The 23,773-nt window shown below is 46.3% G+C and overlaps 1 protein-coding gene across 1 annotated transcript in view; it reads right to left on the bottom strand.

Annotated features, from left to right (window-relative positions):
* Positions 1 to 16,486, bottom strand: part of aclya (ATP citrate lyase a) — a 107,253-nt gene extending 90,767 nt beyond the window's left edge. Inside the window, exon 1 of the mRNA XM_070864606.1 lies at positions 16,413 to 16,486. The gene's annotated coding sequence lies outside the window, so the exon portion shown is untranslated. The remainder of the gene's footprint in view (positions 1 to 16,412) is intronic.
* Positions 16,487 to 23,773: the final 7,287 nt, after the last annotated feature.

The following is a 23,773-nucleotide window of genomic DNA, read 5'->3' as shown; positions in this document are numbered from 1 at the left end:
AGTTATTGTTTCAGAGTGCCGTTTGCCTGAATTACACTTGGGCTGATGGGATGAAAACCTTGTCTCGCATAAGAACATAGCACAAGAAATAGGAACTGGTCTAGGCCATTTGGCCCCTCGAGCATACTCGGCCATTCAATAAGATCATGGTTGATCTTCTACCTCAACTCCACCTTCCCACACTATCCCCATATCCCTTTGTTCCCAAAAATCTATCGGTCTCTGTCTTGAATATACTCAACGACCGAACATCCACAACCCTCTGAGGTAGAGAACTCCAAAGATTCGCAACCCTTTTGAGTGAAAAAAAGTCTCCTCATCCCAGTCCTAAATGGTCGACCCCTTATTCTGAGACTGCGACCCCTGTCAGCTAATTTTCTCAGCATTAACCCTGTCAAACCCTTTAAGAATTTATATGTTTCAATTAGATCTCACCTCATTCTTCTAAACTCTAGGGAATATAAGCCTACTCTACTCAATCTCTCCTTATAGGGCAATCCCCTCAACCCAGGAACCAGCCCAGTGAACCTTTGTGGCACCCCCTCCAAGACAAGTGGGTCTTTCCTTAGGCAAGACCAGAACTGTACACATTACTCCAGGTGTGGCCTCACCCAACGCCTTGCATAATTGTAGCAAGACTTCTTTACTCTTGTACAACATTACTCTAAAATGACAGTGTTAAAAAAAACAAGCCTGAAGGCTGTGTGTCTCAATGCGAGGAGCATTCATAGAAACATAGAAAATAGGTGCAGGAGTAGGCCATTCGGCCCTTCGAGCCTGCACCGTCATTCAATTAGTTCATGGCTGAACATGCAACTTCAGTACCCCATTCCTGCTTTCTCGCCATACCCCTTGATCCCCCTAGTAGTAAGGACTACATCTAATTCCTTTTTATTCGTAATGTGAATGAATTAACTGCACAGATAGCTGTTAACGGATATGATGTAATTGGGATTATGGAGACGTGGCTCCAGGGTGACCAAGGCTGGGAACTCAACATCCGGGGGTATTCAATATTCAGGAAGGATAGACAGAAAGGAAAAGGAGATGGGGTAGCGTTGCTGGTTAAAGGGGAGATTAGCACAATAGTAAGGAAGGACGTTTAGTATGGATGATGTGGAATCTGTATGGGTAGAGCTGCGGAAAACCAAAGGGCAGAAAACGCTAGTGGGAGTTGTGTACAGACCACCAAACAGTAGTAGTGAGGTTGGGGATGGCATCAAACAGGAAATTATCATGGGTGACTTTAATCAAACTGGTAGCAATACAGTGGAGGAGGATTTCCTGGAGTGTATAAGGGATGGTTTTCTAGACCAATATGTCGAGGAACCAACTAGAGAGCTGGCCATCCTAGACTGGGTGTTGTGTAACGAGAGAGAATTAATTAGCAATCTTGTTGTGCGAGGCCCCTTGGGAAAAAGTGACCATAATATGGTAGAATTCTTCATTAAGTTGGAGAGTGACACAGTTAATTCAGAGACTAGAGTCCTGAACTTAAAGACAGGTAACTTCGATGGTATGAGATGTGAATTGGCTGGGATAGACTGGTAAATGATACTTAAAGGGTGGACGATGAATAGGTATTCGCAGACATTTAAAGATCACATGGATGAACTTCAACAAATATACATCCCTGTCTAGCATAAAAATAAAACGGGGAAGGTGGCTCAACCGTAGCTAACAAGGGAAATTAGGGAGTGTTAAATCTAAGGAAGAGGCATATAAATTGGCCAGAAAAAGCAGCAAACCTGAGGACTTGGAGAAATTTAGAATTCAGCAGAGGAGGACAAGGGGTTTAATTAGGAGGGGAAAAATAGAGTGTGAGAGGAAGCTTGCAGAGAACATTAAGAACTAACTGCAAAAGCTTCTATAGATATGTGAAGAGAAAAAGATTAGTGAAGGTCCCTTGCAGTCAGAGTCAAGTGAATTTATAATGGGGAATAAAGAAATGGCAGACCAATTGAACAAATGTTTTGGTTCTGTCTTCACTAAGGAAGACACAAATAACCTTCCGGAAATACTAGGGGACCGAGGGTCTAGCGAGAAGGAGGAATTGAAGGAAATCCTCATTAGTCAGGAAATTGTGTTAGGGAAAATGATGGAATTGAAGGCCTGATAGTCTGTATCCCAGAGTACTTAAGGAAGTGGCCCTAGAAATAGTGGATGCATTGGTGGTCATTTTCCAACATTCTATAGACTCTGGATCAGTTCCTATGGATTGGAGGGTAGCTAATGTAACACCACTTTTTTTTTTAAAAAAGGAGAGAAAAAACTGGGAATTATAGACTGGTTAGCCTGACATCGGTAGTGGGGAAAATGCTGGAATCAATTATTAAAGATGTAATAACAGCACATTTGGAAAGCAGTAACAGGATCGGTCCAAATCAGCATGGATTTATGAAAGTGAAATCATGCTTGATAAATCTCCTAGAAATTTTTGAGGATGTAACTAGTAGAGTGGACAAGGGAGAACCAATGGATGTGTGTATTTGGACTATCAAAAGGCTTTTGACAAGGTCCCACACAAGAGATTAGTGTGCAAAATTAAAGCACATGGTATTGGGGGTAATATATTGACGTGGATAGAAAACTGGTTGGCAGACAGGAAGCCAAGAGTAGGAATAAACGGGTCCTTTTCAGAATGGCAGGCAGTGACTAGTGGGGTACCGCAAGGTTCAGTGCTGGGATTCCAGCTATTAACAATATACATTAATGATTTAGACGAAGGAATTGAATGTAATATCTCCAAGTTTGCAGATGACACTAAGCTGGGTGGCAGTGTGAGCTATGAGGAGGATGCTAAGAGGCTGCAGAGTGACTTGGACAGGTTGGGTAAGTGCGCAAATGCATGGCAGATGTAGTACAATGTAGATAAATGTGAGGTTATCTATTTTGGTGGCAAAAACAGGAAGGCAGATTATTGAATGGTGACAGATTAGGAAAAGGGGAGGTGCAACGAGACCTGGGTGTCATGGTACATCAGTCATTGAAAGTTGGCATGTAGATACAGCAGGCGGTGAAGGCGGAAAATTACATGTTGGCCTTCATAGAGAGAGGAATTGAGTATGGGAGCAGGGAGGTCTTACTGCAGTTGTACAGGGCCTTGGTGAGGTCACACCTTGAATATTGTGTACAGTTTTGGTCTCCTAATCTGAGGAAGGACATTCTTGCTATTGAGGGAGTGCAGCGAAGGTTCACCAGACTGATTCCTGGGATGGCAGGGCTGACAAAGAAGACAGACTGGATCGACTAGGCTTATATTCACTGGAATTTAGAAGAATGAGAGGGGATCTCATAGAAACACAAAATTCTGACAGGTTAGATGCAAGAATGTCCCCGATGTTGGGGAAGTCCAGAACCAGGGGTCACCTGTGGAATTCTCTACCACAGAAAGTTGTTGAGGCCAGTTCGTTAGATATATTCAAAAGGGCGTTAGATGTGGCCCTTACAGCTAAAGGGATCAAAGGGTATGGAGAGAAATCAGGAACGGGGTACTGAAGTTGCAAAAATGATCAGCCATGATCATATTGAATGGTGGTGCAGGCTCAAAGGGCCGAATGGCCTATTCCTGCACCTATTTTCTACGTTTCTATGTACTCCAATCCCTTTGTAACAAAAGCTAGCATACCATTTGCATTCGTAAGTGCCTGCATGTTAACTTTCTGTGATTCATGTACAAGGACATACAGGTCCCTCTGACTGTTCCCAATCTCACCATTCAAAAAATATTGCGCTTTTTTTGTTGTTGGTTTTCCTCCCAAAGTGGATAACTTCACACTTCTCCCATTTGGCTGCTCGTGTGAAATTACTTTGGAATACTCAGGAAGTGGACACAAACTAGTCATAATTCAAATGAAATAGCACAAAGTCTGTGAAATGGAAATGTCATACTAATTGCTGGGTTGGCGAGGGGGGAGAAAGAGAACAAAAGGAGAATGTTTGATGGGAATTCAGCAGTGTGGCTTCCTTCCTTGGTACAGATATCCCTCAACCTTAAGACCCAAAATTCACATAAAAAGAACATCGAGCAAGAGCCACAACTTCCAACAGGCCTCCTCTTGCGGATGATCAAACAGACAAATCTTTGATTGTACCTGTAGAACAAAACAGAATGCCAAATGTGGAGTGGAACCTGGAGCCACATCACTAGTTTCTGATCCATCCCCATTTATAAAAAAACCCACATTTTTCAGTGTTACACAAATCAGATATCTGGTTTATCTTTGACTTGATCGACACATCATTTGCATTGGCTTCCTCTCCAGTTTTTGCTGGAGTCCATATATTATTGAATTAATGGTTCCATTTATCAGCAAGACTAAACAACCTCTCCCAAATGCTGCCGCAGTGGTTTACCATTGCAATGCCCTACCTCGGGTGGTAGTCACCCAACACCACTGTACAACTTGCTGATAGAGAGTCCAAGTAAGAACTGAATTTCTAAATTAAAGTAAAAAGCAAGGTTAGTCTCGCAGTTTCTGCATTGGCGAAGCAAGTATAAGTAACACAAGTCTCATATCGGTCCTTTAATTATGCGGGAACAAAGTTGGACTGAAGACCCCTCGAAGTGGAGTCCATAGAAGGCAACTGCTCTTAACCACAATGGGGGCCGACTTAGATGTGGAATTCCATTAGATTTGGGTTATCTCTATCTCACCATCATGCCCGTTAGCAGAATTTCTACACCTCAGTGAGGATGATCTGGATTCATCGTTACACAAGATGGCATTCAACTGGGCTGAAGGTGGAGCAAAGAAAGGTGTTTCGAAAACCAGTTCATCCTCATTCTGCCAAGTGCATTGTGCAAGTCCATGGTCAAAACCAGGAAGCTCAGATGAATTTAACACGTAGGGTGGGTGAAGACTCGCAGAAATCAAATTGAGTTCATATCATTGAATGGTAAGATGTGGAGTCAAGAGCAGACCGAGAGAAGGTGGCATAGCCCTTCAGCTGCAGATGACACATGGCTTGCGGAGAGGGCAAAATGGAGGCAATATCATCCCAAATAAAACAGAACATACATGGCACAATTCAAGATCAAACTAAATATTTCACCTAGATTCAAATGCAAATTAAGTTACGTTCTGTAAAAGCAGATATCTGTACACACTGCAGTGATGATCAACTTGTACTGAATGCAGACATTCAGAAAATAAAACAACCAGAATCTCATTGACTGCCCTGTGATAATGTTGTGTATTTACTCTGCACCTAGTTACACAATCTCTCCTTTCCCATGGCCTGGTGTTTTCCCATTGGATCCCAGTTTCATTTGATGATTCTACTGATTTACAGCAGTAATAAGCTTACAAAAGCCGACCAACAAAAGGTTTGAGAATTAATTACCACACTTCGCAACACAGTACAATTGTGTTTTAGGTCACAGCATGTTACAGGGCAAATAGACCATTTTAATACACGCTTTTTCCCACATCTGAAAACACACAAACAGGACATCAATTGCTGATGTTCAAGCAATTGCACGAGTGAGCTTCAAAAGACTGCGATGTCATCATGCCCTACTGCCGGTTGGAGATTTGGCACTACCAGCAATAACTGTGGGTACAGTGAGACAGTTGCTCCCTTCAGCAGTCGGAGCACCGACTTTTGATAGAAATTGTCCCCCAGTTCCCAATATCCACTTGTGGGGTAGCAAGACCCCGGAGTGAAACACCCTCGTATTCTGAACCGATCTCCGTGTTCTATGCAGAGGTACTTCTTTAACCTTTCCAAAGGCTTGCGAGTTAACACAGGGTGAAGCAAAGTTCAGTTCAAATTGTAAGCTGCTTTACTCCACATTAGGTAAAACACCAAGATTGAAGAGAATCGCTTGATACAAATCAAAACAGAACATTTCTATAGCATCTTTCAAGACCTCAGAACATCCCAAAGCACTTCACACACAATTAAGTGTAGTCCCCGTCATAGAGAAATATGGCAAGCAATCTGCACAGCAAGGTCCCACAAACAACAATTCTTTTAGCAGTTTTGGTTGAAGGATAAATATTGGCCAGGACATCGGGAGAATTCCCCTGCTCTTCTTTGAAATAATGCTATGGGATCTTTAAAGTACACCCCAGAAGGCAGACGGAGCCTCGGTTTAGCATCTCATCTGAAAAATGCAGCACTGAAGTGTCGGCCTATATTATGTGCTTGTCACTAGAGTAGAACTTGAACCAGTGAACACCTGACTCAGAGGCACAAATGCCACCGCTGAACCAAGGCTGGTAGGTGTACTAGAAGAATAAAGGACACAAGCGTTCGGCCACTCTAGGGGTTGGCTAACTCAACCTTAAAAGCACAATTTCTGTATATCATGTCCCACTGCCCAGGACAGCAGTTCTCTCTCTTCAGCTTCTATACGGACTTGGTTTTGATAACAGCCCATCAACATTGGCTCAACAGAAGCAATCGTGCTTTGAAGTCAGACGTTCAAGGGTACAAACTGATTTAGGGCTTGTCACTAGGTCCTACCAATCTCTCAGCCGCAAGTGCTGCCATATTGGTGCTGCCGTATAGCAGGCCGGGGCCACCAGTGGGGGCAGCGTGCATCGGCCGGGCCTGGAAATCGGCATGGTCCCAGCCTGCAAGGCCATCAGAGGGAGCAGCGTGCGGCAGCGGCGGACCACTGCAGGAGGGAGACGGCTGCCAAGTCAGATCGCTGATTGCCGTGCGGGCAGGCACAGTAGGAGGGTCAAAGGAGCAGCGAGATTATAGAAGGAAGTGACCGGGGCCCAGGAAAGGCATGAGTCTGGGGCCCAGAAGGGGCAAAGGCCCAGGGGCAGCACGAGCCAGCCCACACTGCTATATGTGTGTGCACTCGGTCCGTGCAGCAGAGCTGGTCTCCAGTTCATCTTGGGTTATCCTTGCCACTGGACCAAGACCTAGCTCTGTCAAGCCCGTGTGATGGCTGGTGTGCAACGGCCACCACACGTTAAAAAAATCCACGCACAGGCATCTTCCACCCTCCAAGATGTAGTTCGGGATCGGGAATATTAGGTCCTTCACTGAAACAGCTGTCAACTCATTCCTTTTTGGCGTGGAAGCAAGACATCCTCATTTCAAGGGTCTGCCGATGATGATGATGACGACAACTATAATAACGAAGTCACAAAGTACACACCAAGCAGTTCTGTTCTGTGCGATATTGATCAGGAAGCTTGCAAAATAAGTTCTGTTCATATCATCAGGATCTCGAGCTGCATGTGGTCACTTTGCAAGATAATTCCACTCTGGTGGTTGTGGGTTGCAGTTAACTCATGCCCCGCAGTGCTGAGTGGCGTGTCAAATGCTGGTTGGCCAGCAGTGCAAATAATGGAGTAGCTGTATTAGTCATTAACGGAGAATGACACTGTAATGTGTTGTTGCCACTTGATGCGGAGGAGGTGGCATTAACATGGCGCGTTGAAAGCTAATGGTCAGTGCAAATGGGCCTTGACCAGAACCCAAGTTTTGGTGCCCTTCCACATTGTGACAGCTCAAAACATATGTAGTAGACGTAGCAAACCCTTCCCCAGACTATCCTCTGAAACCAAGCCTCGCAAACACAGAATTAGCGCTTTTCTGGACCAAAGGAAAAATGGTACCAGTCCCAGATCCAAGAGAGGGAATTAGCAGCACAATCCCAGAAATTCAACACAAGATTGAACATTTGTGTACCTGTATTACATTTTGAAAATAATTACTGGCAGCTAAAAACATGTTGGACTGGAAACAAACCCTGTGTGTTAAACAGCTGGTAATAAAAATCTGGAGCGAGAACCCTGGCCAATGATTCCCTTGCCCCCACGCTACCCCAAGTGAGTTCCGCACTGCCCTGGAATTAAACCCGAGACCTCCTGGTCCAAATGGCTCAGCGTTACACGAAGCAGTGTCTTCATTAGAGGGAGAGGGAGCGCCTCCCAATTCTCAGCAGTGTAACCTAGACACTACAAACTGCAGTTAGATAATAATGCAATTAGATCATTTATTTTCAAAATGAGCCATTTACTGCCTTTGGAAAGGGGAACAACATACTGTATAGTTAAGCAATGCCACACTTTGGAGATTTGTCAATAGATAAAGCAGAGAACACGAGTGTTTAACCAACGCAGAGAGAGGTCTGTTGTGCTGTGTCAAGTCCGGACCTAGGCGGTCTCTGCTGCCCTGTTGCCCATCACAGCTAGAGCTACAGATACTAACAATGCTGGTCAGGTCAGGCCAATGAAGCAGGCATGCTGTTGCACAGCAAGGTGGAAGCAAAACAGGTAAAGGCTGCAAACCTGCAGATGCTGAATCGGCAGAGCAGATCAGCCAATACCCGAAACAGAAGACAGATTAATACCTCAGGTGAAGAGCTATTCATTATTTCATCTGAAAGATGAATCCAGCTGTTGTCTTCCAGGTACTAACACTCCCAAAATTACAATATGAACTTTATACGCACGCAGCCCATGAAGCTTCTTTCCCCAGATCAGGACCAGTTCATTCCTTCAACAAAAACATTGAGATATGGACCTTTATAAAGCTAACTCTCGGTCAGGAGTAGATCCTAGGAAGCCGCTGGGAATGTTAATTTCAAGGAAAGCTATGGTGAGGTTTTCGTTAGTAATGCATTGAAGTCAGACAGACAAAGGTAAAGGAGATCCAGGAATTAGCAGTTGATTTTCTGCAGAATAGGCTGACTAACTTCACCAATCAACATAACCGTGACAGCAAATTAATGGTAGCATCCAGAAAGTTTCTCCGAAAAATTATTTTTTTTTAAAAAACAGGCAAATTTTCGATGTAAAAGGCGCCAAAACAAATTGACGTTTATGCAGGAAACATGGTCATTTTGTTTCCTTTTAAGTTCACGGTTTTAATGAACTGTGAAAAACGCTTGTTCTGAAGAATACAGAAGACGACAGAAATTAATCAGTCTCTTCTGTGGGGAAACCTCACAGACCAGACCCTCAATCACAGTCAATGGAGAGGGTGCAAGAGACGAGAAATAAGGCTTTCAAAATCCAGGCCGCAAATTATATTAAAACGCAGAATTCAACTTTAACAAATCAGCTGGGGGTTTTTTTTAAATGACAATTTATTGTTTTCAAGCAAGAAATTATTAGGAGGACAGAAGACCTCAAACGTTTTAAACTAGATGGACAGCCATAGCCAGGTGGTCACACTCTATACATCTGCCTTTGCAGAATCCGAGCAGCAGTGACACAGACCAAAGCCAAGGAGAAATCCATTCTCTCATTTCCTTGAACATTTCACCAATTGTTCATACAATTTCCACTTCCAAGTTGATCAGAACAGCTTAATTGATGCTCTCCAGTTCCAACGATTCTGTTAGTGCAAGTACAAATTAGCTTTAGTGCATGCTGAGACACCAAACTAACTAGACTCCCAAACTCTATCCCTAGACCAATTAAACTGGGGGGAGGGGGGGCCGAGGGGGAAGACAATACAGGCTGCAGTTGGCATGCTTTAATCCATCCCATTAAATTACTCCCATCCCCGAGACAGAGCAGCACCTCAAGCCTAACGTTACATAGCTCAAAATGCTCTCACCAGACACAACCCACATTCAGAAGCGAAGGGAGAACCAGTGGATGTAGTGTATTTGGATTTTCAGGTCTTTGATAAAGTCCCACATAAGAGGTTAATGTGCAAAATTAAAGCACATGGGATTGGGGTTAATGTATTGGCATGGATTGAAAATTGGTTAACTGACAGGAAACAGAGAGTAGAAATAAACGGGTCTTTTTCAGGATGGCGGGCAGTGACGAGTGGGGTACCACAGGGATCAGTGCTTGGGCCCCAGCTATTTACTATATATGATTTGGATGAGGGAACCAAATGTAATATTTCCAAGTTTGCTGACAATACAAAACTAGGTGGGACTGAGAGTTGTGAGGAAGATGCAAAGACGCTGCAAGGTGATTTAGATAGGTTGAGTGAGCGGGCAAACACATGGCAGATGCAGTATAACGTGGATAAATGTGAAGGTATCCACTTTGGTAGGAAAAACAGAAGGACAAAGTATTATTTAAATGGTGATGGCTTGTACACCAGTCATTGAAAGTAAACATGCAGGTGCAGCAAGCAGTTCGGAAGGCAAATGATATGTTGGCCTTCATTGCAAGAGGATTGGAGTACAGGAGCAAGGATGTCTTACTACAGTTATACAGGGCCTTGGTAAGACCGCACCTGGAGTATTGTCTGCAGTTTTGGTCTCCTTACCTAAGAAAGGATATACTTGCCATAGAGGGAGTGCAGCGAAGGTTCACCAGACTGATTCCTGGGATAGCAAGACTGTCGTATGAGGAAAGATTGGGTCGACTAGGCCTGTATTCACTAGAGTTTAGAAGAATGAGAGGGGATCTCATTGAAACGTATAAAATTCTGACTGGGTTGGATAGACTGGATGCGAGGAGGATGTTTCCCCTGGCTGGGAAGTCTAGAACAAGGTCACAGTCTCAGGATACGGGGTAGGAAATTTAGGACCGAGATGAGGAGAAATGTTTTCACTCAGAGGGTGGTGAACCTGTGGAATTCTCTATCACAGAAGACTGTGGAGGTCAAGTCACTGAATATATTTAAGAGGGAGCTAGATAGATTTCCAGAAACAAAAGGCATCAAGGGGTATGGGGAAAAAGCGGGAATATGGTGTTGAGATAGAGGATCAGCCATGATCATATTGAATGGCAGTGCAGACTCGAAGGGCCGAATGGCCTACTACTGCTCCTATTTTCTATAGCTCGTCTGATGACAAGTCAACGAGCAGAAAGATTAACCCTACCTTCCTCAGTCCACAGATGCTGCCTGACTTGCTGAGTGTTCACAGCAGTTTCAGGTTTAATTTAGGATCTATATAATTGTACCATTTCTCAGTTCAGATTGACATATGGTAAACATATTAAACACCCGCTGCTGCATTTCAGTGAAATCCCAGTGATACAGCAGTAACACAAGAGCTCGGAGGAAAATACTTTAAGTGATCAGCAAGGGAATTTAAAACAAAACGTAGCAGGAATACACACATGGTTACCACTTGCCAAGCTTAGAGTTTCAAGTCCGAATGTCCTGTTTCTGTGCTTTAAATTCTCTAGGTAAATCAAATTGTAATGGTTTCAAATTCTGACGATTCAAGAGTCATCTTTGTTTTGAGGGACTGCCGATGACGATGGTGGGACAACCGTAAATATAAAACTGCTGGCACCAGGCTGTGGAACAGAGTGATCCTATGTTTAGTGCAATGAGTGGCTGACCGATCCTTGGACAGAATCACCTTGTACAGAAAGGGATTGGTCGGGCTTCCCAGTATCACCCACCGGGGAAAAACAGACAGCTGCAGACCAGGCACCCAAGGACTCGGGCATCAAGGCAGAGTCCCAGGGCTCCTGAATACTGAGAATTCTACCTCCTTGGAGAGTTCTTGGATCTGCTGTCACACAGCGCAGAAGTGAAGGGTTACAGTACATCTGAGGATGGAAGAATACCCAGCCCCTGACCTGCTCTTGTAGCCACAACATTTATGCAGCCTTTCCAGGTTACATGCGAGGGAAGGGATTGTGAGATAAGACAACAAGTTGTGATTTCATTAAATCATCCGAACCATTTGGAACAAGTGCTTCTTGCTGTCGATATTGCTCAGAGGGATAAACGTCAATGAGAAGAAAGAGCCGACAGTTCTATTGTAGTGTACTAGCAGGATATTCACAGCCACGTCATTATTTCTAGCCCCTTTATATAACAACATACACATGAATCAACCCGTGACAATAAAAAAAAAAGGAAACTTTTAGAAAGCCACGTCAACAATATCTTCTGGCTCATGTCCAGCTCCCATATTGAATAAAGTGACATTGGTTTGGTGACTTACAAATATCTATAAATAGAAACAGACTAAGGCACATTTCATTCAAACAGAATTGGGGAGCAGCGAGCAACTGCACATAGCTTTCAACCATAGGAATAAGAAATACTGAACACTCGCAGAAGCAACAAAGAAAGCAAAGTAGCCGCCTTCGGGCAGCAAACAGTTTGAAATAAGCAGAGTACTGGCTCCGCCAACCCTCTCAGCCCAACAGCTGCATATTTTATTAAGGGCGTGCCAGCACCTCATTTCAGGTACGATCTGATCCTGGATCAACAAGGATACAACCTGACACTGTCAGCCGTAGCTCTCTCGCCTCGGAGCTACAAGGTTCTGGGTTCGAATCCCAATCGGGAACACAGAAATCTAGGCTGACACTCCCAGTGCAGTACCGAGGGGGCCCCGCGCTGTCAGAGGGGCAGAAGCGAGGGGGCCCCGCGCTGTCAGAGGGGCAGAAGCGAGGGGGCCCCGCGCTGTCAGAGGGGCAGAAGCGAGGGGGCCCCGCGCTGTCAGAGGGGCAGAAGCGAGGGGGCCCCGCGCTGTCAGAGGGGCAGAAGCGAGGGGGCCCCGCGCTGTCAGAGGGGCAGAAGCGAGGGGGCCCCGCGCTGTCAGAGGGGCAGAAGCGAGGGGGCCCCGCGCTGTCAGAGGGGCAGAAGCGAGGGGGCCCCGCGCTGTCAGAGGGGCAGAAGCGAGGGGGCCCCGCGCTGTCAGAGGGGCAGAAGCGAGGGGGCCCCGCGCTGTCAGAGGGGCAGAAGCGAGGGGGCCCCGCGCTGTCAGAGGGGCAGAAGCGAGGGGGCCCCGCGCTGTCAGAGGGGCAGAAGCGAGGGGGCCCCGCGCTGTCAGAGGGGCAGAAGCGAGGGGGCCCCGCGCTGTCAGAGGGGCAGAAGCGAGGGGGCCCCGCGCTGTCAGAGGGGCAGAAGCGAGGGGGCCCCGCGCTGTCAGAGGGGCAGAAGCGAGGGGGCCCCGCGCTGTCAGAGGGGCAGAAGCGAGGGGGCCCCGCGCTGTCAGAGGGGCAGAAGCGATGGGGCCCCGCGCTGTCAGAGGGGCAGAAGCGAGGGGGCCCCGCGCTGTCAGAGGGGCAGAAGCGAGGGGGCCCCGCGCTGTCAGAGGGGCAGAAGCGAGGGGGCCCCGCGCTGTCAGAGGGGCAGAAGCGAGGGGGCCCCGCGCTGTCAGAGGGGCACTACCAAGAGGACCCCATAACGTTTCCAACATTACAACAGTGACTACACTTCAAAAAGTACTTCATTGGCTGTAAAATGTGTTGGGACGTCCGATATTCGTGAAAAACGCTTTATAAATTTCTTTGTGGATATCTGTTCACTTTTATATTGCACAGCCACTTGTAACAGTTCCATACAGTGCTCGGTCATTGAATCCACAGTTTACTGGGTGCACAGCACTGGCTGTGTGCTGTGCATACAATATAAAGAACAAAAGGTCACAGCCTGCCTCGATGCAAGATTTATTTTCTCACTAAGTTGATCATACTTCACTTGGCTGCAATCTGATCAGTTGTGCGATGGAATAGCAGTGACAGACAATGTACACAGGCAATGAAAAAATGTTTCATAACAAGTAATTGTTATTTTAACGAATGCATTTCTCAAATAAAACACACATTGCATCATTTACAATTAGTACAGGGTGATGAATACCCACTGCACGGTACAGTAGCATAGTAGTTGTGTTACTGGACCAGTAATCCAGAGGCCTGCACTAATGATCTGGAGACACCAGTTCAAATCCCACCACGGCAGCTGGGGAATTTAAATTCAGTTAATTAAATAAATCTGGAATAAAAAGCTAGTGTCAGTAATGGCGAGCATGAAACTACCAGATTCTTGTATAAACCCAACTGATGGCCTTTAGGGAAGGAAATCTGCCATCCTTACTTGGTCTGTGCCTCTATGTGACTCCAGACTCTCAGCAATGTGGTTGACTCTTAACTGCCCTCTGTAATGGCTCAGTTGTATCAAACTGCTGGTCTGCAGCAGTTCAAAAAGGCAGCTCACCACCACCTTCTCAAGAACAATTAGAGATGGGCAATAAATGCCAGCCTTGCCAGCAACACCCACATCCCAGGAAGGAAACAAAACTGTCATACTTTGATATTTGATATTTGAGATCAATCTTGCTGCTAAGCAGCTAATAAGACTCAAACAAAGCCCACAATAAACTAATGGGGAAAATGTGTATTTAAGTGCATTCTGTATAACATAAAACATGTTCGAGATTCCAAACAAAAATACTCTCCTGCCAAGATATACCCATGCAATACACGTTTACTTACTCAAGATCCTGGGCCAAAGACATACACGAGCCAGCCACCCTTTTGTTCAGTTTCTGGTACTGCAGACCCATCACTGATCAGATATTTCACCATACATACACACCTTTTATAAACAGGATGAACTAGCATCTGAAAATATTGATCCAGTCTCTTTCCACAGACAGTTGTTTGGTAATGACACAAAGAACCCAGATTACAAAGCTTCACTTGACTGTCATTTTAACCCTTCCACTAACCAAGACAGACAGACTTGGCATTTATATCACATCTTTCACAACCCCTGGGCATCCCAAAGCACCCTTACTTTTGAAGTGTGTTCACTGCTGTAATTTAGGCAATGCAGCAGAAAATCTGCACACAGCCAGTTGCTTGAAACAACAATGAGATAATGACCAGATAATCGGTTTGTGGTTTGGTTTAGCCAGGACACGATAGAATCATAAAAATTTACAGCACAGAAGGTAGTCATTCGGCGCATCGTGTCTGTGCCGGCCGAAAAAGAGCTATCCAGCCTAATCCCATTTTCCAGCTCTCGGTCTGTAGCCCTGTATGTTACAGCACTTCAAGTGCCTATCCAAGTACTTTTTAAATGCAATGATGGTTTCAGCCTCTACCATATTTTCAGGCAGTGAGTTCCAGACCCCCACCACCCTCTGGGTGAAAAATGGTGGTTCTTAACTCCCCTCTAATCCTCCCTGTTGTTCTTTGAAATAGTACCGTGCGATCTTTCAAATTCACCTGAAAGGGCAGACAGAGCCTCGGTTTTAACGCTTCATCCAAAAGACAGTGTAGCATTCCCTCAGTACTTTACTGGGAGCATCAGCCTGGATTATGGGCTCTGGAGTGGGGCTTTTAGCCACAACCTTTGCCACAGCGAACAATATGCAGCACTCACATACAAGGTTAGACATTATTTCTTACCAGAAGGTAAGTTAAACAAAGTAACTTTGAAAAATTCACATCAAACGGAATACTGGATTCAATTGGATTCAATTCACTCGAAGCCCATTTATAAATTATGTAAATAAAAATGAAATCCTCCTAAAGAAAAACACAAATTTTAAACCCATAATTAGCATATTTCTTCCAATGTTAATGGATTCTAATTCAACCAGCTGCAGATATTAAGTGAGAAAGAACAGAAATGACAACAAAGGAGGCAGTCAAGGCAGTTAAAGAAAAAGAAAGCCTTGGATTTATATAGTGCCTTTCACGACCACCAGACATCTCAAATTGCTTTACAGCCAATGAAGTACTTTTAGACTCAAATGGCACAGGTGACCATTCGACCCATCGTGCCTGTGCCAGCTCTTTGAAAGAGCTATCCCATTAGTCCCACTCCCATGCTCTTTCCCCATAGTCCTGCAAATTTTCAAGAATACATCCAATTCCCCTCAAATACAATGTTTACAGCACAGAAAGAGACCATTCAGCCCCTCGAGCCCATGCCGGCTCTCTGCAGGCGCACTTCAGCTAGTCCCACTTCACCACCCTTCCTTCAGGTACTTATCCAATTCCCTTCCAAAAGCCATAATTAAGTCTGCCTCCACCACCCTCTCAAGCAGCGCATTCCAGATCCTAACCACTCGCTGCATAAAAAAGTTTTCCCTCATGTCGCCTTTGGTTCTTCTGCCCATCGCCTTAAATCTGTATTATCTGGTTCTTGATCCTTCCACCAATGGGAACAGTTTTTCCTCTATCTACTCTGTCCAGACCACTCATGATTTTGAACACCTCGGTCAAATCTCCTCTCAGCCTTCTCTGCTCCAAGGAGAACAACCCCAGCGTCTCCAGTCTATCCACATAACTGAAATCCCCCATCTCTGGAACCACTGGTAAATCTTTTCTACATCCATCCTCTCCAAGGCCTGCACAGCGCACAATACTACAGTTGAGGCCACACCAGTGGTTTATACAGGGCATCATAACTTCCTTGCTGCTGTACTCTGCGCCTCTATTTATGAAGCCCAGGGTCCGCTGTGCCTTGCTCAACCCGCCCGGCCACCTCAGCATCGCCCAATAGAAGGTACGAGTGGATTTCCCCAGCAAACCGACAGGAGCGGCTGGGCTGAGAGACACTGAAGGATTTCATTGCCCGGCTGCACTCAGGCTGCTTTCCCCGCCAGCTACGGACACCCAGTGAGGCTCCCCGGGGGCTGCAGCCACGCCAGTCCCAGGCATCCGCCTCACGCTAGGCCACGGACCGCCCGAAACCTTGCCTCACCTCAGGCACCGGCCGGCCTTCCCTTCCCATCCCTCCTCGCCCTGCCACCTCACCTCCCGCAGCCGCTGCTCTCCCGGACTCCCGATGCTCCGATCCAGACCACGCCTGTCGCCTCCGCCTCCACCTCTGCCGATCGGCCGTTCTCACCCGCCCTACGCGCCCATTGGCTGTCGCATCATCACGTGAACGCCCACCGGTCGTGCGGCCCTGCCATTCGCTGGCACCACCATCACGTCAACACCTCCCCGTTCCCGCCCCCCGCCCCCCCCCCGCTCCCTCTGCGCATGCTCGCGGTTCGTAGTCTTTCTCTCCCTGAACTACAGCTCCCACCGCGGACAGCGCGCCCCTCCAGGTGACTGGAAAAAGGACTGAGCACAATGATAATCCTGGAATGCTGAGAGAGGCCATTCAGCCCAGCATGGCCCTGGTGGCTCTGTGAAAGAGCTATCCAATTAGTCCCACTCCCCTGCACTTTCCCCACAACCCTGCAACATTTGCCCCTTAAAGTATTTATCCAATTCCCCTTTTGAAAGAAAAAGAATTGCATTCCCCAGTACTGAGGGAGCGCTGCACTGTCAGAGGGGCAGTACTGAGGGAGCGCCGCACCACCGGCGGGGCAGTGCTGAGGAAGCGCAGCACTGTCGGAGGGGTAGTGCTGAGGGAGCGCCGCACTGTCGGAGGGGCAGTACTGAGGGTGTGCTGCACTGTCGGAGGGGCAGTACTGAGGGAGCCCTGCGCTGTCAGAGGGGCAGTACTGAGGGAGTGCTGCAGTGTCAGAGTGGCAGTACTGAGGGAGTGCTGCAGTGTCAGAGCAGCAGTTTTGAGGGAGTGCTGCAGTATCACAGCGGCTGTACTGAGGGAGTGCCGCACTGTCGGAGGGGCAGTACTGAGGGGGCGCTGCACTGTCAGAGGGGCAGTACTGAGGGAGTGCTGCAATGTTGGAGGTGCAGTACTGAGGAAATAGAATTATAGAATCATAGAAATTTACAGCATGGAAGGAGGCCATTTCGGCTCATCGTGTCCGCGGCAGTCGACCAAGAGCTACCCAGCCTAATCCCACTTTCCAGCTCTCGGTCCGCAGCCCTGCAGGTTACAGCACTTCAAGTGCACATCCAAGTACTTTTAAATGTGGTGAGGGTTCCTGCCTCTACCACCCTTTCAGGCAGTGAGTTCCAGACCCCCATCAAAGACATTTCCCCTCAAATCCCCTCTAAACCTTCCCTCAATTACTTTAAATCTATGCCCCCTGATTGTTGACCACTCTGCTAAGGGAAACAGGTCCTTCCTATCCACTATCTAGGCCCCTCATAATTTTATACACCTCAATCCGGTCTCCCCTTAGCGTCTTCTGTTCCAAAGAAAACAACCTCAGCATCTCCAATCTGTTCTCATAACCAAAATTCTCCAGTCCAGGCCTTGTAAATCTCCTCTGCACCCTTTCCAGTGCAATCACATCCTTTCACCAGTCTGTCTACGTCCTCCTGAAGTCTTTTGCTATCCTCCTCACTGTTTGTGTGTCGTCTGTGATACGAGGTTTAACTGACGCAGTAGATCGAGGATCGAATAGAAAAATCAAACATCTGAGTTGAAAGGGTGTCAGTGGATGGAAATTAACCCATGGGCCACCTTTTCATCCCTGGATTGCATTCTGGAGGAATCATCACCATGATCATCAGTCCCTCAGAATCGAGGAAGACTTGCTTCCACTCTAAAAATGAGTCCTTAGGTGGCTGAACAGTCCAATACGAGACCCACAGTCCCTGTCACAGGTGGGCAGATAGTCGCTGAGGGAAAGGATAGGTGGGACTGGTTTGCCGCACGCTCTTTCCGCTGCCTGCACTTGATTTCTGCATGCTCTTGGCAATGAGACTCGGGGTGCTCAGCGCCCTCCCGGATGCACTTCCTCCACTTTAGGGCGGTCTTTGGCCAGGGACTCCCAGGTGTCAGTGGGGATATTGCACTTTATCAGGGAGGCTTTGAGGGTGTCCTTGTAACGTTTCCTCTGCCCATCTTTGGCTCGTTTGTCGTGAAGGAGTTCCGAGTAGAGTGCTTGCTTTGGGAGTCTTGTGTCTGGCATGTGGACAGTGTGGCCTGCCCAGCGGAGCTGATCGAGTGTGGTCAGTGCTTCGATGCTGGGGATGTTGGGAATGATCAGTCATGAAATAACATAACTGGTGGAACATAGAAAGGGTTAAGGACAAGAGAGACCAGTCGGCCCATCGAAGAGTGTCCCTCTGGTACCATAACTCTCCCTGCAACTGCATCCCACCCTTTGAAAGAATTTTATTCTAATTTCAGTTTTAATGTTTTTTTAACAACAGCAACCTGTATTTATATAGCGCCTTTAATGTAGTAAAACATCCTATGGAGCGTCACAGGAGCATAATTAAACAAAATTGAGCCACATAAGCAGAAATGAGGGCAGATGACCAATAGCTTGGTCAACAATGTAGGTCTTAAGGAGCATATTAAAGGAGGAAAGAGAAGTGGAGAGCCAGAGAGGTTTCGGGAGGGAATTCCAGAGTTTAGGGCCTTGGCAGCTGAAGGCACGGCCGCCAATGGTGGAGCAATGGAAATCAGGAATGCTCAAGAGGCCAGAATTAGAGGAGCACAGAGATCTCGGAGGGTTGTGGGGCTGGAGGAGGTTACAGAGATAGGGAGGATCTCGGCAAGGTAACATTAATGGCCCATCTCTAGTTGACCTGACAAGGTGGTGGTAGGGCCTTCTTCATGAACTGCTGCAGTCTGTATGGGAATGGTGCTCATATTGAACTTTGCAGCAATAGTTTACAATTGGATGGGAACGTTCTGACCAAGGGTCATCGACTCGAAACGTTAACTCTGCTTCCTCTCCACAGATGCTGCCTGACCCGCTGAGATTTCCAGCATTTTCTGTTTTTATTGCAGAATCCGCAGTATTTTGCTTTTGCAATGACATTACCTAGTCCGGCACTGCTGCCAGAAAGTGATTGTACGATGTGTAAAAGGCTGTTGGTGCCCTGAATTCACCCCGCTAACCCTGTGAGGCAGATTCAGAAACACTCGGCACAGTTGTGTCTTTGTGTTTGTGATCACTGACCTTTCCTCATGTCGGGAGAAACTTGATGCAGAAAAAAATGGTAAAAGCCTCAGAGCGGGACTGTCCAATGGGCTGAGAGTTTTAAAATGGTGAATGATGACTCCTGTCGAAGATATAGAGATTCTATTGAATTTCCAATATTTGGACTATGATAAAGGATAATATGGACATTGATTGGAATCTTCTATTCACGTTGAAATTAACTTGCCTTTGGAGCAGTTCACTATCCAGTTACATTTATATTAATTCTACGAAAACCAACCCTATCACAACCAGAGAACAGTATATCACTGTGTAAAGTGCATTACTCTGACTTGTCAGTCATCACAGATGAAGTCGGATACAAAGATTCAATAGTTAACACTACTTTATTCACCAACATCTATGATAACTCAACTATTACCATCACATGGTTAAGTACTGAGAACTACAGTAAATACTTGACATGGATTAGATTATCACAGGCACAAGTTGTAACTTAATTGTATCACAATATCTCAGCCTTAGCTGGGTTTTGCTTCATGACAGTATTATATAACTATATTCCGTGTGCACGATCGCAGTACCCCTTGAGCATTCGCCCCCACTCCAGCACTTGAGCACACGATCCAGGCTGGCACTGTCTGAAGTGCCGGCTTTTGGATGAGACATTAAACCAAGGCCCCGTCTGCATTCTCTAAAGATCCCATGACACTATTTTGAAGAGCAGGGGAGTTATCCCCAGTGTCCTAGGCCAATATTTATCCCTCAACTAACATCACTAAAACAGATTATCTGGTCATTATCACATTGCTGTTTGTGGGAGCTTGCTGTGCGCAAATTGGCTGCCGCGTTTCCCACATTACAACAGTGACTACACTCCAAAAGTACTTCATTGGCTGTAAAGCGCCTTGGGATGTCCTGAGGTGCTACATAAATGCAAGTTCTTTCTTTTTAAGCTACCTCTTTCAAAGATGAACACAAAGGATATTAACTCATCCTTTTCATAGGCTAACTGCTACAGCTTTAGATTCTTCTGGGATGCCCAGTCCCACCTCTGGGGATGTCTCTGGCAAGTCGCTGTCTGTCTTATCCTAATTTGCTGACTGTTGCATGCACTATTACTGTTTATTGTCCACATTCAGAGATGAGGAGAACTTGTTCCCATTGATGGAAGGGTCGAGAACCAGAGGACACAGATTGGCAGAAGAACCAAAGGCGACATGAGCGAAAACTTTTTTAAGCAGCGAGTGGTTAGGATCTGGAATGCGCTGCCTGAGAGGATGGTGGAGGCAGATTCAATCATGGCTTTCAGAAGGAAATTGGATAAGTTCCTGAAGAAAACAAATTTTCAGGGTTATGGGGAAAGAGCGAGCGAGTGGGACTAGCTGAAGTGCTCTTGCAGAGAGCCGGCATGGGCTCGATGGGCTGAATGGCCTCCTTCTGTGCTGTGACCATTCTGTGATTATATGATACTTCTACTCAATTAAAGTTAAAATCTCTTAATGTGCACAATTTTACTCTTAGCAATCTCTACATTTTGCTGGACTGCTTCAAAAGTTCTTTAAAACTTCTTTTAACTTTCTGTCCTTCCTAATAAGCTTCCATACAACGTTTGGAACCTTGTGGATACCTTCTTGTAAACCTTCTCTCAGTTGGGTTGAGGAAAGACATGGGGGGAGAAATTTGGTCACGCCTCAGTTGGGGCGGTAACCCAGGTGGAGTGCTAATTTTAGCACCTTGAAAAAGTCTGTGCCCTCCGTCCAGAAATTTGTCAGAATCGATTGAAGAGCTGACAGGGGTGATAAATCAGCCGTTACACATGAATCGGAAATTTACTGACCATAACAAAAGTTTGGTCAGTAAATTTGGCAGACCCATTACGCATACGCTGAACTCCGATTCAGATCCTGGGAAAAGCCGAGTCTTAAAGGCGCGAAATAGTAATACACCCATTAAAGTTTTCAAAATCACTTTTTCTCAAGCTTATTTCTGTCTGCCGCTGCAAACTGGGAGACTCACGCACCATGCTGTGCGTAAACGTTGCACTGACTGTGACCTCCGAGGGAAGCGTTTCCTCATCCCTTTAAGTAGCTGCCAGTTAACGCCTCTGCAAGCCTGCACCGACTGTTTTTCCAGACGTTTTTCCAGGATCGCACTGATCGTCAGCAGCCGGGCGCTAATGGTTTGCGCCCTCGCTGAGCCTCGAATGAATTTTCAGTCGGGGCGCTAAAAGCTGTGTGCCCGGTCTGTAACCTTTTATGCTCCCATTAATGCCCCCTCTGGCCGCTAACTGAGGTGTCAACCGAAAATCCAGCCCCCTTTTAATCCTTAATATTTACAAAGACAATCCCATATGGAAGTAGGTCAGAGCCGCTTTGAGAGAGGTTTTCTTTTTGGATCTTTATTGGGGAGTAAATACACTGCCCAGTCTGGTACCGAGCTCTAATAGATCCGAAGATCCCAGGGTTCCAGTCCTGGCCTGTACGGAGCTAATTAATCTCAACAGTGGAGTTTAGTATCTCTAGAAAAAAGGCACAGCAGGAGCTGCTGCTCCTGATCATTATCCATTTGTCCCTGTTGGAAACTGCGTGTGTAGACATCAGGTGAGAACCAGCAAGGGTCAGTGCCCTTAGAATTGAAGGAGGGGGAAAAAGTGCCACCACATCATTCGAACCTAGGACTGATCCTCAAGGTCAACAACAGTCAGTGAGATGTGTCAGCACACCAGGCAGCCAATGTCAGACCATGATGTGGTACAACTCGGCTGCCAGGATGCCTCTGTTAAGTTGTGCAATCTGCCTGAGTGCTCCGCAATGCCAAACTGATATATTGTGAAATGCAGTTTCAAGACATTCAGGGTCCAGCCAGAAATTTCAGCATTTCGAGAAAAGCAAACTAAGCCGGAGAACAAAAATTAATCAGTAAACTGCTCCCATACAGAGCTCTATGTCAGGTCAATTGATTGGCATGGAGGTTTGTGTCCATGATCTTTCAGATGGGGAGTTTCACCTTGCTATCAAATTGAATGAAAGCTGGGAACTTTCTAAAGGGCAGGGATCTGAGTGGGAAACAATACCAGAGGATGAGTGAACTCCTTCCTGTTGTGTGCATCTCCTCAGTTACACAACACCACTGGCAAAAGATCAGGGACCAAGTTGTCTCCGCTCCCTCTCGGGCCCAGTACATTGCGTGGTGCAACATCTACAATGCTTAACCCCACAATAATGAGCAAATGTTCTATACGCTGTGTCACAGAAGGATGTTAGGGCTTAAGGAATGATTGCTCATTCAGAATATTTAGTATTTGCACAATAGCTGCCTGCAATGTTCCATATTCTACAATAAAGCTGTGGGGATTGCTATTGGGAGCAGATTGAATGGGATGGGTAGAGGCTATGATAGGGTAGATTTTCAAAGTCTGTGGAAGGAGTGAGTTTAATAGCCTGACTGGCCTGGTTTGCGTTGCTTTCTCGTGTATTTGAATTGTATTTTCATTATGAAGCTCAGACTGTTGGACACGTTCAGTATTCTGAGCAGCGTCACATCTTTAGTACGTACTGGTGAAAGATGTATTCCAGCAATTATTGCTTACACAAAGGCCATGGTAAATTCCTAACTCATTCCTCATGATTCCACATTGTGTTTATAAATGTGATTTTTTTTTTTGTTCGGCATTAATAATTCAGAAAAACAAAAGTTGGAACTGAAAACCCCAGTCTGGGAGTTGCTGGGGGACCTGTATGTGGTGAAATAATGTGTTGCATGAGTAGGTGGCACTGAGGGGTGGAGCTCTTGGCATCACAGAGTGGCGATGGACAGTTTGTTTTCTTCACCAATTTAGGCCTTCACTTCTTGATCCATGGGTTCCCACAGCCCCCTGATCCTGTGCCCCCCCCCTCCCCCGGTCCTGTGGCCCCCAGGTCCTGTGTCCTCCTGGTCCTGTGTCTCCCGGGTCCTGTGCCCCCGGATCCTGTGTCCTCTGGTCCTGTGCCCAGTGGCTAATGTTTCCTGTTTGAGCCCTGGCATTGAATCTCAGCGAGAGATTGACCATGGAAGGGTACAACAACCAAACCTGATCCTGTACCCAGAGATTACAGAGGGATCGATAGAAATGGTTGACCTTAATAGAGGGATTGGACAGGGTGAATAGGTTTAGACTACTTCCAGTGATCGGGAGTTCCAGAACAAGGAAACATAGATACTGTATAAGGTTAAAGTTCTGATGAAAGATCATCGACCTGAAACGTTCATTCTGTTTTTCTCTCCACAGATGCTGCCTGACCTGATGAGTATTTCCAGCATTCTCTGTTTTTATTTCAGATTTCCAGCATTGGTAGTATTTCGCTTTTGTGT

Source organism: Pristiophorus japonicus, chromosome 21 (assembly GCF_044704955.1).
Source record: "Pristiophorus japonicus isolate sPriJap1 chromosome 21, sPriJap1.hap1, whole genome shotgun sequence".
Lineage (NCBI taxonomy): Eukaryota > Metazoa > Chordata > Chondrichthyes > Pristiophoridae > Pristiophorus > Pristiophorus japonicus.
Note: the sequence above shows the minus strand (reverse complement) of the source record. Positions and strands in the feature narration are given on the sequence as shown.